This window comes from Macaca nemestrina, chromosome 1 (assembly GCF_043159975.1).
Source record: "Macaca nemestrina isolate mMacNem1 chromosome 1, mMacNem.hap1, whole genome shotgun sequence".
Lineage (NCBI taxonomy): Eukaryota > Metazoa > Chordata > Mammalia > Primates > Cercopithecidae > Macaca > Macaca nemestrina.
Window position 1 is genome coordinate 26,822,999 of NC_092125.1, and position 16,710 is coordinate 26,839,708.

Here is a 16,710-nt window from a genome sequence, read left to right on the forward strand (position 1 = left end):
GTTTGTTTGTTTTCTTTTTTTTTTTTTTTGAGACAGAGTCTCACTCTGTCACCCAGGCTGGAGTGCAGCAGCGCCATCTGATTACGGGCGTGAACCATGGGGCCCAGCCTCTTTGCTTCTATCCCAGTTTCTTCCTACTTTAAATAAATGCTGTTATTAACATCCTTGTATGTAAATCTCTGTAGTACATTGGGCATTTTTTTGACCCCCACCTCAGGTCTACCCTCTTCTCCTAGAGTAAAAAACTGCCTATTTAAGTTTTGTCTGATGGGACAACTTGAACTTATGGGAAACTCGGTAGTCCAGGACTGTTAGGAAGAAATATTATGAGGATGGAATAGGAAAAATCTCGGGCAGAGTAGAGATCGGCCTTATAAAAAGTCACTATGGGAAAAGCATTTGGAGGTCCAGGCACAGAAAGCAAAAAGGGTACAGTAATGTCTTTGGTTAAATTCCAGAAACTAACCACATCAGAGCATTCCAGGTTGCAAGCAAGGCAGAGCCACAGGAAGAGGTCAGGACAGACAGTGGTAATCTTCTAAGTAGAAGATGTGTCCATGCATAGGGGCCAGCCTCAAGTTGGGGCTATAGGAGCTGGCCAAAACCAAAGAAGGGACTGGCATGAGCTAGGCTAGATGCAGAGACCTAGCCAGCAGGTTAATCTGGGAAGGATATGTGTATCCTTCCACATATTTCTCTGTATATTTGAACAAAAATATGATAACTCTATACATTATATTCTGTGATTTGATTTTCTCATGTAATGTACTGGAGATGCTTTTTTCCATGCCAGTATATATAAAGCTAATTTGTTAGTTTTAATTTATGCACTAATTTTCATAGTATGGCTATAACAATTTACATAACATTTTCCCAACTAATGAATAATTTGATTTTTTTTCATTTTTTAAAAAATTCTACTAATACCAGCATTTTTCCTAGTCATCATCTTGCATCAGTTTGGCATTATCACTCCGAGACAGACATTAAAACATCTGATTTCCCACCCACATTGGTTGAAAATGATGATGGACCTGATTAATTAACAAAAAATGGAATCTAAGCAGAGGGAAGGAGGAGGAAAGGACACAATGCAAGTGGTCAGGGTGTTTTCATAACTTTCACTGACATATTTATTACACTTAGAAATGGTATGGTTCAGTAGAAAACACAGGTCTGAGGGGACTCAGGAGACCTAGGATTTGGGATTTTGCTATCACTTATTATCTCTTTTGGCCACAATCTCCTCTCACTATCTGTTGAAGAGAACTGTATTAGATGACCTCCAACAGTGGTTATTCTATGGATTATTTAATGCAGATAGATTAAAATTTAGGTGTTAAAGGGGTATGTGTGTGTGTGTGCGTGCGTGTGCGTGTGCGCGTGTCTTTGTCTATGAAAAAGAAAGAGAAGAACAATGAGAATATAAAACAATGAAGAGAAAGAAACAGTAACAAAGAAAAAGTACTCAATATCATTCGTATCCTGAACTTGAGACTCCAGTTCTCATGTAATTAATATTTCTAATGCTCAGGGAAATGGGTCTGTAAATAGTCTTTCTAGTATATTATATTCAAGCCATAAATACTTTCCATCATTTTTTAAATGTTGACTGGACAACTTAAAGGCATGTAACTTCACACCTATATTTGGATATTGTCAGACTTGCAGATTTTGGCTCCAATTTTATGGGAACTGAGGGATTCAATAATTAGCAGTAAAAACCTACTTTACCCATCATATCCAAAGCTTACCAATAGAAGAATAACATTAATGAAGACAATCTAAGTGAAAAGGAGGTTATCACCTAAATCCTTCTTGTTCTGAATAAACTTTCATTGGTACAAAAACTTGAGATATCAGAAAAAAACATTTTTTTTCAAATCCATTGCCTGCAAAACCATTGTTCTTAACCAACACTGCTCCACTGCCGTTTGCGACCATATTGAAGGACTGAGTTTCTCTCTGGTTAATACATTTGTAGGGTGAGAGACTTAAGAGCCAGCAATGATATGGGTGAGAAACTTGTAAAACTTGTATCATTTATTAAGTTTCCAGAAGCAATTACAGACTTCACTGAGGGACTGGCCTGAGCATAAATGCATTTCAGAACCTTCAGTCTGGCGGTTCACCCATCCTATTCTCCCCTTATGTACCACTCAAGTCTATACATATTTACCTCCTTTTTTTCCTCCCTTTCTTCTTTCCTCTAGTTGGTGTCTCCTTCCTTCATTCATTCACCATTTCCTCCACCATTTATTCATTCTGTTTAATCAAATGTCTTTTTAAGGGAGCATCTGCTATAACCCAGGCCCTGTGTGTGTGGTATTGGGGATGCCAAAATAGATTAAAATGATACTTGCCTTCCAGGGGTTCCCATCCCCATCCTCTACCTTTGTTCTTCTTTGTGTGTGTATGTGTGTGTGTGTGTGTATTGGCTCTTCTTTTTCTTTCACTATACTCTGTTGTCTAAGTTCAGTGGGCCCCTAGTATCTTCCTCAAACCCTTCAAACCCATTTTCAAATCCTCTATAAGTTTGTAGCAGACACTAATTTATTTATTGCTTCATATATTTGTTTCCTATTGCTGTTGTAACGAGTGGCTGAAAACAACAAAAATTTATCTTATAGTTCTGCAGGTCAGAAGACTGACACAGGTCTCACTGGGCTAAAATCAAAGCATGGTAAGGACTTCATTCTTTTCTGGGGCCTCTAGAGGAAAATGTGCATCCTTGCCTTTTCCAGTTCCTAAAAGCTGCCTGCATTCATTGGCTCAAGACCCCTTTCTCTGTCTTCATAACCTGCAATGGTACATCAAGTTATCCTTATATTGAATCCCTCACTCGGATGCTTCTACCTCCCTCTTCCAGCACTTAAGAACCCTCACCATTACATTGGGCACATCCAGATAACCCAAGATAGTCACCTTATCTTAAGGGCAGCCATTTAACAAACTTAATTTCATCTGCAGCCTTACCTGCTCTTAGTCATGTAACAGATCATATTCACAGGGTCTGGCGTTAACAATTGGGAATTTTAGGGGGCCATTATTCTGTCTACCACACTTTACCTTAGGAGTGTTTTTTAATTATTATTCTAAGTTTTGGGATACATGTGCAGAACGTGCAGGTTTGTTACATAGGTATACACGTGCCATGGTGGTTTGTTGCACACATCAACTCATCATCTGCATTAGGTATTTCTCCTAATGCTATCCCTCTCCTAGTCCCCTACCTGTGGACAGGCCCCAGTGTGTGATGTTCCCCTACCTGTGTCCATGTGTTCTCATTGTTCAACTCCCAACTATGAGTGAGAACATGTGGTGTTCAGTTCTCCGATCCTGTGTTATTTGCTGAGAATGATGGTTTCCAGCTTCATCCATGTCCCTGCAAAGGACATGAACTCATTCTTTTTTATGGCTGCGTAGTATTCTATGGTGCCTATGTGCCATATTTTCTTTATCCAGTCTATTATTGATGGGCATTTGGGTTGGTTCCAAGTCTTTCCTATTGTAAATAGTGATGCAATAAACATACATGTGCTTGTGTCTTTATAATAGAATGATTTAAAATCCTTGGGGTATATACCCAGTAATGGGATGACTGGGTCAAATGATATTTCTGGTTCTAGAGCCTTGAGGAATTGCCACACTGTCTTCCACAATGGTTGAACTAATATACACTCTCACCAACAGTGTAAAAGTGTTTCTATTTCTCCTTGTCCTCTCCAGCATCTGTTGTTTCCTGGCTTTTTAATGATTACCATTCTAACTGGCATGAAATGATATCTCATTGTGGTTTTGATTTGCATTTCTCTAGTGACAAGTGATGATGAGCTTTTATTCATATGTTTGTTGGCCGCATAAATGTCTTCTTTTGAGAAGTGTCTGTCCATATCCTTTGCCCACTTTTTGATGGGTTTTTTTTTCTTGTAAATGTGTTTTAAGTTCCTTATAGATTCCAGATATTAGCCCTTTGTCAGATGGATAGATTGCAAAAATTTTCTCCCACTCTGTAGGTTGCCTGTTCACTCTGATGATAGTTTATTTGGCTGTACAGAAGGTCTTTAGCTTAATTAGATCCCGTTTGCCAATTTTGGCTTTTGTTGCCGTTGCTTTTGTTTTCGTCACAAAGTTTTTGCCCATGCCTATGTCCTGAATGGTTTTGTCTAGGCTTTCTTCTAGGGTTTTTATGGTCTACATTTAAGTCTTTAATCCATCTTGAGTTACATTTTGTATAAGGTGTAAAGAAGGGGGCCACTTTCAGTTTTCTGCATATGGCTGGCCAGTTTTCCCAACACCATTTATTAAATAGGGAATCCTTTTCCCATTGCTTGTTTTTGTCAGGTTTGTCAAAAACAATGGTTGTAGATGTTTGGCATTATTTCTGAGGCCTCTGTTCTGTTCCATTGGTCTATATATCTGTTTTGGTACCACCACCATGCTGTTTTGGTTACTGTAGCCTTGTAGTATAGTTTGAAGTCAGGTAGCGTGATGCCTCCAGCTTTGTTCTTTTTGCTTAGGATTGTCTTGGCTATATGGGTTCTTTTTTGGTTCCATGTGAAATTTAAAGTAGTTTTTTCTAATTCTGTGAAGGAAGTCAGTGGTAGCTTGATGGGGGTAGCATTGAATCTATAAATTACTTTGGGCAGTGTTTTCATGATATTGATTTTTCCTGTCTGTGAGCATGGAATGTTTTCCCATTGTTTGTGTCCTCTCTTATTTCTTTGAGCAGTGGTTTGTAGCTCTCCTTGAAGAGATCCTTCACATCCCTTGTAAATTGTATTCCTAGGTATTTTATTCTCTTTATAGCAATTGTTAATGGGAATTCATTCATGATTTGGCTCTCTGTTTGTCTAATATTGGTGTATAGTATAGGAATGCTTGTGATTTTTGCACATTGATTTTGTATCCTGAGACTCTGCTGAAGTTGCTTATCAGCTTAAGGAGATTTAGGGCTCAGAGGGTGCGGTTTTCTAAATATAAAATCATGTCTTCTGCAAACAGAGACAGTTTGACTTCCTCTCTTCCCATCTGAATACTCTTTATTTATTTCCCTTGCCTGATTTCCCTGGTCAATACTATGTTGAATATGAGTAGTGAGAGAGGGCATCCTTGTCTTGTTCTGGTTTTCAAAGGGAATGCTTCTAGCTTTTGCCCATTCAGTGTGATATTGGCTGTGGGTTTGTCATAAACAGCTCTTATTATTTTGAGATACATTCCATCAATACCTAGTTTATTGAGAGTTTTTAGCATGAAAGAGTGTTGAATTTTATCAAAGGCCTCTTCTGCATCTATTGAGATAATTGTGTGTGGTTTTTTTTTTTCCATTGGTTCTGTTTATATGATGGATTACATTTATTGATTTGTTGAACCAGACTTGCATCCCAGGGATGAAGCCAACTTGATCATGGTGGACAAGCTTTTTGATGTGCTGCTGGATTCAGTTTACCAGTATTTTATTGAGGATTTTCACATCGATGTTCATCAGGGATATTGGCCTGAAATTTTCTTTTCTTGTTGTGCTCTGCCAGGTGTTGGTATCAGGATGATGCTGGACTCATCAAATGAGTTAGGGTCGAGTCCCTCTTTTTCTATTGTTTGTAATAGTTTCAGAAGGAATGGTACCAGCTCCTTTTATGTCTGGTAGAATTTGGCTGTGAATCCATCTGTTCCTGGGCATTTTTTGGTTCATAGGCTATTAATTACTGCCTCAATTTCAGAACTTGTTATTGGTCTACTCAGGGATTCAACTTCTCCCTGGTTTAGTTTTGTGAGGGCATGTGTGTCCAGGAATTTATCCATTTCTTCTAGATTTTCTAGTTTATTTGCATAGAGGTGTTTATAGTATTCTCTGATGGTAGCTTGTATTTCTGTGCGATCAGTGGTGATACCCCTTTATCATTTTTTATTGTGTTTATTTGCTTCTTCTCTCCTTTTCTTCTCTATTAGTCTAGCTAGGGGTCTATCTAGTTTGTTAATCTTTTCAAAAAAGCAGCTCCTGGATTCACTGATTTTTTTAAAGTTTTTTTGTGTGTCTCTGTCTCCTTCAGTTCTGTGCTGATCTTAGTTATTTCTTGTCTTCTGTTAGCCTTTGAATTTGTTTGCTCTTGTTTCTCCAGTTCTTTGAATTGTGATGTTAGGGTGTCGATTTTAGATCTTTCCCGCTTTCTTCTGTGGGTATAAATTTCCTTCTAAATACTGTTTTAGCTGTGTCCCAGAGATTCTGGTATGTTGTGTCTTTGTTCTCAATGGTTTCAAATAACTTATTTCTGCCTTAATTTCATCATTTACCCAGTAGCAGGTTGATCAGTTTCTAAGTAGTTGTACGGTTTTTGAGTGAGTTTCTTATTCCTGAGTTCTAATTTGATTGCACTGTGGTCCGAGACTGTTTGTTATGATTTCCGTTCTTCTGCATTTGCTAAGAAGTGTTTTATTTCCCATATGTGGTCAACTTCAGAGTAAGTGCGATATGGTGCTGAGAAGAATGTATATTCTGTTGATTTAGGGTGGAGAGTTCTGCAGATGTCTACTAGGTCTGCTTGATCCAGAGCTGAGTTCAAGTCCTGAATATCCTTGTTAATTTTCTGTCTCATTGATCTGTCTAATATTGACAGTGGGGTGTTAAAGTCTCCCACTATTATTGTGTCAGAGACTAAGTCTCTTTGTAGTTCTCTAAGAACTTACTTGATGAATCTGGGTGCTCCCTAGGAGTGTTTTTAATTCAACAGGTGTCAAAGTCTCAAGCTACTAGGATAAAACTGCCACACTTTGTTATCAGCCAAATGAAAAGGGAAGATATTGGGGGCATTAAAATTTATCTGAAACTTTGGAATCAGACAAGTCTAAGATTACATTTTAGCTTCTGTCAGTTAAGAGTTTTGTGGGCTTGGGAAACCCACTTTTAATTTCCCTGCATCTGTATTTGCTCATCCTTAATTAGGATGTCTCTTCCATGGTGTTTTAAATCAGTGATCCCCAACCTTCTTGGTGTGAAGACCAGTTTTGTGGAAGACAACTTTTCCACAGATGGGGTCAGGGGATATGGTTTCGGGATGATACAAGCACAGTACATTTATTGTGTACTTTATTTCTATTATTATTACATTGTAATATATAATACAATGATTATACAATTCACCATAATGTAGAATCAGTGGAAACACTGAACTTGTTTTCTTGCAACTAGGAGGTCCCATCTGAGGGTGATGGGAGACAGTGACAAATCATCAGGCATTAGACTCTCATAAGGAGCATGCAACCTAGATCCCTTGCATGTGGAGTTCACAATAGGGTTCATGCTCCTATGAGAATCTAATGCTGCCCTTGACCTGATAGAAGGTGGAGCTCATGCAGTAATGCGAGCTATGGGGAGCAGTTGTAAATACAGATGAAACGTGGCTCACTCACCTGCCACTCACCTCCTGCTGTGCAGCCCCATTCCTAACAGTCCACAGACCTGGAGTTGGGGACCTCTCTTTTAAATAAGTAAATTAAGATCATCTAATCCCAGTGAAGGACCTGGTTCACCGGTGCTTGATGGATGCTAGTTTCCTTCCTCTTTTTAATTCATCAGACCCCCCTCACATAAGTGGACCACCATAGCTGGCAGCCATTCACATTAATACCGAATCAATCAACCAACATGCATTAAGGGCCTACTTCATGTAAGGCACTGTGTGGGACCCCAGGGTGATATACACAACCGTATCTCCATTCAAGGAGATGTCAACCTTATTAGGGAATCAGTATATGAACATACAAAAAAGTAAATAACAATAAAAGATAGTTTATCAACGCTAAAGTCATAAAACTCACCCTAATTGCCAAATGACTCTCTGCCTACATTCAAGAGGCAAAAGGTCCTATAAGCTAGATTGAAATGTATGGTTTCATGAAAGCAAAGGATTTGAGCAGGGCTTTGAAAGATGGATTAGATTTAGGCAACCTGTGAGGAGGGAGAATTGTAGTTTATCCTGAGCAAACTTTTCGATATTTCCCCCCAGTGACCTTCAAAGATCTCAGGTACTTTTAGGGGAAGTGTTCTGCTCAACACAGGCTAAGTCAGCCACGTGAACACACCACTAAACACTGCCTTCTCCACCTCCTCCCCTCTGACAGCCTGCCTCCTTGCCAAGCTTCCCCTCTCCTCCTTCCCCTATCTCAACATGAGACAAAACAGCCTTTCTTTTTTTCTGGGATTATTTAGAAGCAGTTTCCCATAATTATAGTAATCTTATCTTCTCTGAATTCACCAAAATTACCCCTTTTCTTTATATTAGCACCACTGCTACATGACAGACATTATTTGTAAGCTTTGTGCCATGGTGCAATGTTGTTTTTTAAAGTGACATCTGCTCAAATAAACTAATGTTCCTATCTAACTGACTCACTTGGTGAGAACATGTCCACATGCCAATGTGACTGGGTGGGGAGTGGGGGGAAATGCAGGAAGAGGAAAACATCTGGAAGAATATTTTTTGGTGTTTTAGATTAAGAATAAGACTATTTTATTTCCTACAGAAAAGCAGTGGACATTAGTTGAAGCAACAGCAATGACTAATTGTCTCACAATGTCTGAAACATGCCAAATTTCGAGATGAGTGAAGATGGTCATGCTTTTCAAATACATTTTGATGAACTTGGTGATTCTCACCCACATTTCCTTGTTCTCAACAACCCGAAAATTTCTCGGTTCATCTACCCTGCAGCTATGCCCTTCTGAAGTGAACCTCTTTAAGAAAGCACTGAGATTCCATCTGTGTACCTTCCTGCATTCACAACCTGTGTTTTCACATGTCCAGTGACTTCTGCTCCTGGAAATCCATCCTCAAATGGCCCTGAGAAGTCAGAGGAGGATGTGGTTCCCTGTCAGGGTCCATTTATTCATCACTTAGTCTATTTACTGAGGTCCTACTATGTACCAAGCCTTGGGGACACAAAGATGGTAAATCAGAGCTCTGTCCTCCAGGAGCTCACAGTCTTAGATGGCCATGATCAAGAAAAGTATCAGGGCACCATGGGAGACTGACACCCAAAGCAGAACACAAGGGAGGGGGTAGACAAGGCTTCTCCGAGGAAGTGACACCTGAGTAGGATGTAAAATATTCATTTCTGCTTACAAACTTCAATCATCTCTCAGTGGCTGTTTCATAATATCCAAACTCCCTCGTCTGGATCTCTAGGCTCCGTATACATTGATCCCCTAGACATCCCCACCCTCTCTCTCTCCACACCATCATGAATCATCAGCTCCTGCTGGGAAAGCCTATTCCCTTGCTTCCCCTGCACACCCCTTTATTCTTAACTCGGGGCATTTGCTCTCTTTATTCTTAACTCTGGATCTTTGCTCATGTTTTCTGTCTAAAATGAACCATTCACTACCACCTCCACCAACACCACTAGCAATAAGTATTCAGATATACATCAGTTTGAGGGACCAGCTTATTTTCTTTATGAAACTTCCTCCGATCACCCCAGTTCTTTAGGAAACTTTCTCTATTCACCTCAAACATTTTATAGCTTCTCTGAATTCCCATAGTACTTAAGCTATAAGTATAACTTAGATAATATATGTAAAATAATAGTTACAAACTCATAAAGCACAATGCAAGCGTGAGGTATGGCCATTATCTTAAACTGAAAAAGGAAATTTTGATGCCCCTCACCAACACTAACTGTTTTCTTAGGCAAGTAGGTTCTTTAGCTATAAAACTGAGAAAAACATATTTACGTTGTAAGCTTATTGTGAAGATTAACCAGATACATTGACATCCATACACAATGTCTGGCTTGTCATAGGCAGCTCTTGATGGAATGGTGATATTAGTGGGCATGTTGTTATTTCTCAAAGAAGTATTTTTGTTCCTTTTTGTTCAATAGACCAGGATAGGTGTGTATTAAGGTGGTAAGAGGCAGAAAATTTGTCTTATGAAAAAAAGGTTTATCATGAAGGATAAAAGTAAACATCCTTCAGAGCTCTGCAACTTTTATCTCAAAACTCCAAAGAGAATTACAGTATTGTAATGGTTGATGATTCCCCATTTCCTGTATCACTGGCTCTTGGCAGGAAGACAATGGCTTGGCCCTGACACTCCCTTCCAGACTATGGGATCATTGTTCTCTAGTAGACAGTGTTTATCAAAAATGGAGGCACCTGCTGGCTGAGGGAAGTAGAGATGAAGGAGAGGGCAGGGTAGCAGCTGCTCTTTTTGGAAGGTAGTGCCTTTCTGACCTTTAGAATCAAAGGGCTCTCCTGTGTGGAACTTGGATGCTGAGCCATCAGCAAAACTTGAAGAATGGTTGTCAACGTGGGACATTTTACAGCCCCCACTGCCAGGATATTTGACAATGTCTAGAGACATTTCTGGTTGTCATAACTTAGGCAAGATGGGGGGATTCTATTGGTGTCTAATGAATAGAGGCCAGGGATGCAGCTAAACATCCTGCAATGCATAAGACAGCACCTCAACAAAGACGTTTCTGGCCCAAAATGTCAATAGTGTTGAGGGTGAGAAACCCTGCGTTAGAAACAGTTGTAACCCACAGTCCTAGGTTCTGCTAATCCTAGCTGAGTGATCAGAGCTCCAAACCATTTCTCCCCTTATCTTCTCTAGACCAGAGTCCAGAATGACCACACTGGAATTAATTAATGGAAATCAGTCAGCAAAACTTAAAGATCTAGTACAAACGTGACTTCCTCTATGAATTCTCCCTAGGTAGACTACCCCTTCCTGTGTCAGCCAGGGTCTGACTGCCTTAACTACTTACAACTGGGGGGTTTTAATATAAAGAATTGATTCCAGGTGATGGAAGAGTTAAACTCAAACAGGATGGTGAAGCAACGTAGAGATTAACAGCCGGAAAGAAGCTACAACCACCCACGTACTAGAAAGAAGGAAGTCCATGTTACTAGAACCCGTGGCCAGCCAGAGTGGATCCATAAAGTGCAGTCATCACTGCAGCTGCATTTCAGCTTCTCCCTTTTTCCCATTGGCTGAATCCAGGTAAGGTCACTGACAGGGGAACCTGGGAGATGCAACCCGCAAGATCAGTCCTTAAACGAAACAAGAAGAGTGAAAAAAAAGAGGAGGAATGGGTCCGGTGTGCTGGCTTATGCCTGTAATCCCAGCACTTTAGGAGGCCAAGGCAGGTGGATCATGAGGTCAAGAGATCGAGACCATCCTGGCCAATACGGTGAAACCCCATCTCTAGTAAAAATATAAAAATTAGCTGGGTGTGGTGGTGCACACCTGTAGTCCCAGCTACTCGGGAGACTGAGGCAGGATAATTACTTGAACCTGGGAGGTGGAGGTTTCTGTGAGCCGAGATCGCACCACTGGACTCCAGCCTGGTGACAGAGCCAGACCCTGTCTTGGAAAAAAAAAAAAAGAAGAGGAATGCCTAGGAGACTCAAGATCAACGCAGTACCCAGTGTACCTTGGATATGCCTCTTCTGTGGCTCTTCTGTGACAATGATGTTGTCTCATCATTATCAATTTAAGTATGATTCCTTTCCCTTTACTCTTCTCCTACTGGTTAAAATACAGATGTGATGGTGGAAGCTGGAACAGCCAGCCATGTTGGACCACAAGATAGAAGATGCAGTTTGAGGATGGCAGAGCAGCAAGACTGAAGGGACCTGGGTTCCTGATAATTGCAGAGCTGCAATGCTGGTCATCTAGACTTTTATATGAAAGAGAAATGAACTTTTAATGTGACTAATCAATTTCCTTTTTTGTTGTTGTTGTTTGTTTATTTGAGACATGATCTCCTGCTGCTGCCCAGACTGGAGTGCAGTGTTGTGATCTTAGCTCACTACAACTTACACCCACCAGGTTCAAGCTATTCTCCTGCCTCAGCCTTCCAAGTAACTGGGATTACAGGTGTGTGCCACCACACCTGGCTAATTTTTTTGTTTTTTAGTAGAGACAGGGTTTTGCCGTGTTGCCCAGGCTGGTCTCGAACTCCTGACCTCAGGTGATCCTAGGCTTCCCAAAGTGTTGGGATTACAGGCATGAGCCACTGCACCCAGCGAATTTCCATTATTACTTTAGTTCTCTCTTTGCATAGCAGCTGAAGCAAAATGCTAAGTAACACAAGCCCCTTTCCTCCTGGGTCTTGATGTCTAAAGCATATTAAAGATTCTCTTTCATTCGTTCATTCACAATGTGGAAACTAACAAGAACAGAGACAGTGCCATGGCAACATCATGTTTTAGAGGTATCTTTTGGGCATGTAAAATGTTGCAGCAACTCTCAAATTACCTTGCTTGAGCAAATATTTAATTTTTACCTTTATATTCAAAAAAAAATTTTTAGTCAGTAATTAACAGTATCAGTACGAAAAGGGGAAAAAATGCAAAATGACAAATGAAGTACTTTAGAACAGTGCTTCTTAAACTTTAGGATGGCAACAAAATCATCTGGAAAACTTGTTAAAACACAGACTTCTAGACCCCAGACTCGGAGATTCTGATTCAGTACATTTGGAGTGGGGCCTAAGAATTTGCATTTCTAAGCTCCCAAGTGATGTTGACGTTGCTGGTCCCAGGATCACACTTCAAGTGGTGTTAGTTTAGAATAGGATGCTGGAAGGATGGAGACCGTCAATGAAAACTGCCCACTGTCTTAAAATCAACCTAGACATTCTGCCTTTTAAAATCATACAAGTGAAACATATAAAAAGCTGAGGTTCTCACATTTCTGGCATGGAAAGATCATTAAAGAACCAAGAGAAAAACTGACTTTAAGTTAAGGTGGCTTGGATAAAGTATCCAGGTGATTTGATAAAAGGGGAATTCACACATCTAGAAGGACCTTGGGAGTTTCATTGGGTATGGCTGCCTTGCTGCCAGTCTGTGGTCAGTTTAGCCACAGTTTTGCCAGCCACTTCGGCCAGGGACACAGACAGTGTTCTCACAATGTAGCAATTGCAGCAGCCTATTCTAGGCATAGGTGCCAGGGAGGATTTGGGGAGAACTGAGGAGACTTTAGATCCCTTTCAACCCCTCACAAATAAGCACACAGTGTAAGCTTTTTTAAAAAGCATGCTCACTATTCAAGCATGATTTCAATGCAAGTCTTCTAGCCTGCCACGCTCTTCCCACTAAATTACTACCCCTGAGTACTTCCTACACAGAAATGCCGGCACTGCCAGTGCCAAGGAGCGTGGGTTAAAATCCAGCCTCAGTGATCTAATCCATTTCTGTGAAGTGTGTATGAGATTTCACATAGACAGTAGGGCAGAATAAGTGATTTCACAGGCCTGGAAATAAATTATTGGCTGTCTAAACATAGACACTAAATTTAGATATCGACAGAGCTTAACATAATACTTCCTTCCTCCTCCTTCCTTTTCCTGTTTCTCCTCCTTCCTCCTTTCTTTCTCTTTCTCTGCACATCTCTAACTCCCACCCTCTCATGCCCACCCCTCTGAACAGTCAGGGGGCTTTTTGGCACTGCTTGACTTCATCCTTAGCAGTTCCTCGCTCTTCTTTACTAAACTGCCAGAACCACAAAGACATCACAGCATCCTCCTTGCCTGACCAAATCTCTGCCAGGCCTTTCCGTTAATTAACCTGATTGGTCTGTAAGAGCTGTGTCATCTGGGCACCCCAGGCCCCTCTCACACTGCCTCTGAGTCTGAATGACCCAATCAGAGGAATCAAACCAGGACGGGCTTCCCTGCCTGCTTTATGTGCATGCTGGCTACCTGGGTTCTGTTTAGTTCGGAGACTGAGTCTACACAGTGAGGAGCCAACATATAACACATGAAGACTGATAATTTCTCGTCGACTGCCCCAGAATAAGGCTTTACATGTTATTTCAAAAATCTTCATTCCCTATCTCTATACCCTTAAAAACAAAATCCATCATGGAAAACCCGGTCCCTAAGTTGGAATTTTGGAATTCTGACGTCAGGTTTCTGAAATGACTGTCTTTTGTTTTGTTTTGTTTTGTCCTACGACCTATCTGCCAAACACATTGTCAAGTTTCTGGGTCTAGAGTTCTCTCAATTCTGCCTTTGGCCTTCCCCTCATCTGCATCATCACTGGTGGGAGTAACACTGTTCTAGGAACACAGAGGTGTCACATGAGTAAGAGATACAATTCTTCCCTGAAAACAGGTATTGAAACTGTCTCAGGTGCTATAAGCAGGGACAAAAGCCAATGTTCTAGCCATCCATCAACCATGTGGGAAGGTCTAGAACAAACTGAGGAGGAAAGTCCAGGAATGCATTCTAGAATGAACTCTGCCCCTCTGTGTGCATTAGGATTATGAGCCCTTCTGGGGTCAGGGTTACTATTTTAGAAATTTATCTATAGCTATCTAGTCCTAAATCTCCTATCATGGGGTAAGACAGCCAGCATGGGTCTCCCAGCCAAGATCACTTTATTGGGTCTGATATTGTTCTCTATTTAAAAAAAAAAAAAAAAAAGCTAGATTGAAAGCATGCTCAGGCCAGGTGCAGTGCTTCATGCCTGTAATCCCAAAACTTAGAGAAGGTGAGGCAAGAGGATCACTTAAGGCCAGGAGTTCAAGACCACCCTGGGCAACATAGTAAGACTCCATCTCCACCATAAAATAGAGCAAAACAAAAATCATAATTGAAAGCATGCTAAAGAGCTATGAAACATTTCACCCAGGTATAGCTGCTTCTCAAGCCAAGGGGAAGAGGCTATTCCTTAATTTCCTTGAGTGGATTCTCACTGAGAAAGTGAGATACTCACTGAGGTACTCACATAGGCACTCACTGAGAAAAAAAGAAGCAATGAGAGCAAAGCATGAAAACTGGAGATTCTGGAAATGTATCAGATCCAAGTCCCTGGGCTTAAAAGTCCTCAACAATATCCCCGAAAGCATGGTTTTAGGTAGCACTAACACACATACACGCACACACACAAGATAATCTGTAATTACTTTGGAGATTTTAATTAATATTTGATTTTCTGAATAATAATTTTAAAATCTAATACTTCTTTTGTTATTTTCTTAAATCTTTTAATTCTTTTCTTTTTTTTTTTTCAGAGACAGAATCTCACTCTGTCACCCAGGCTGAAGTGCAGTGGTGCTATTATAGCTCACTGCAGCCTCAAACTCTTGAGCTTAAGCAATCCTTCCATGTCAACCTCCTGAGTAGCTAAGACTACATGTGCATGCTGCCATGCCTGGCTAAGAAATCTAGTATTTCTTAAGTGTTTTACTTCAACTTACAAATTTTGTTATTCTAGTTATACATCTAGAAAACTTCAGCACCATTTTTAAGAAAGAAATTTGCTGATTAAATACTCATGAACATTAAAATGCATCAATCAATTTAATCTATTTTATTTGCTTTGTAAGCACTTAATTATCTGACTAATAGAATCTTACCAAATATTTAGGTAGCTTTTATAAATATAATAAACAAGACTCAAAACAATGGTGAATCTTATATTATCTTAGCATTACCATGTTGTTTCTATACATAATTTCCCTTCTACTTTTCATATTAAAAGAATCACACATCTCAATCAATCATTCAGTTTAAATTTGTATCGTAAGTCTTAGCTGCTGGTGTTTCAACTATCTGTTGCTATGAAACAAACTGCCCCAGAATTTGGTGGCTTAGAATAACCACCATCTTACTTCCTCTTAGAGTCTGTGGGTTGACTGGGCTTAGCTGGGCAGTTCTTATTCAGTTGTAGTCGTGCAGGACCTGGGGCAGGCACCACCTGGAGGCTTGATTGGAGTGTGCTGGGACAGCCAGGCCTCTCTCTCACCAGCCAGCCCCAAGTGTCCCTTCTCCAAGTGGCATCTCCACATGGATTCTCCAGCAGGACAGCCAGACTACTCACATGATGCCACATGACTTTCAAAAGTGAGAGTTCTACAGTAGATACTGGGGACTACAAGATGGGGGAGAGAGGGATAGGGGAAAGGGCTGAAAAATTGCCTATCAGGTACTATGTTCACTACCTGGGTGACTAGTTCAATTGTACCCCAAGCCTCAGCACCACACAACATACCCTTGTTCAGCAAACCTGCACATGTACCCCCGAATCGAAAATAAAAGTTGAAGATAAAAGAGAGAGAGAGAGAGACCCAATGGAGGAAAAGGAGAAGCTACCAGTCCTCTTAAAGTTTAGGCCTAGAACTGGCACAGAGCCACTTTCTCCCCCTTCTGTTGGCTAACATGAGTACAGACCAGCCCAAATTCAATGAGGGGACTGAACAGGAGTGTAAATATTGGGAAGTGTGGTTGATTGGATGACTCTCCTTAGAGACTAGTTACCACAGTTAGATAATCCAGTATGCCAAAATTTCTGAAAGCTTACAAATATCATAAATCCTATATATATATATAGGTATTTGTGATATTTTATTTATACATTATATATAATACATATATATAAAGTTCTTGTGACAAGAACTGCTGTTGCTCACCAATATCTGTGTTCTCTTCCTCCCAGGCACACAGCAATACCACATTTTCCAGCCTCCCTTGAAGTTAGGTGTGGCCATGTCAATGAGTTTTGGTCAGTGGAGTATGTGTGGAAGTGCCATGCCTCGCTCCCAGGCCTGGTCTGTCTGAGTGCCCTACTAGATTTAGTATCCATCATTGGTTGTTGCCTGAAGCAGTATTCACTATGATGGTTGCAAAATGATGGACTTTCAACTCTGACATTCCCCCCCACACTTACTACTCATTACTTGGCTTTACTATAGCCAA

At 40.5% G+C, this 16,710-nt stretch overlaps 1 long non-coding RNA gene across 3 annotated transcripts in view; it reads left to right on the plus strand.

Annotated features, from left to right (window-relative positions):
* Positions 1 to 16,710, plus strand: part of LOC105493019 (uncharacterized) — a 92,044-nt gene that overhangs the window by 23,853 nt on the left and 51,481 nt on the right. For 2 of the 3 annotated variants that reach the window (XR_011610911.1, XR_011610913.1), the window contains exon 3: positions 10,803 to 11,003. This is a non-coding gene — a long non-coding RNA (uncharacterized lncRNA). Of the gene's footprint in view, positions 1 to 10,802; positions 11,004 to 11,546; positions 11,841 to 16,710 lie in introns of those variants that run through there. The other variant, XR_011610912.1, reaches the window with a different exon arrangement.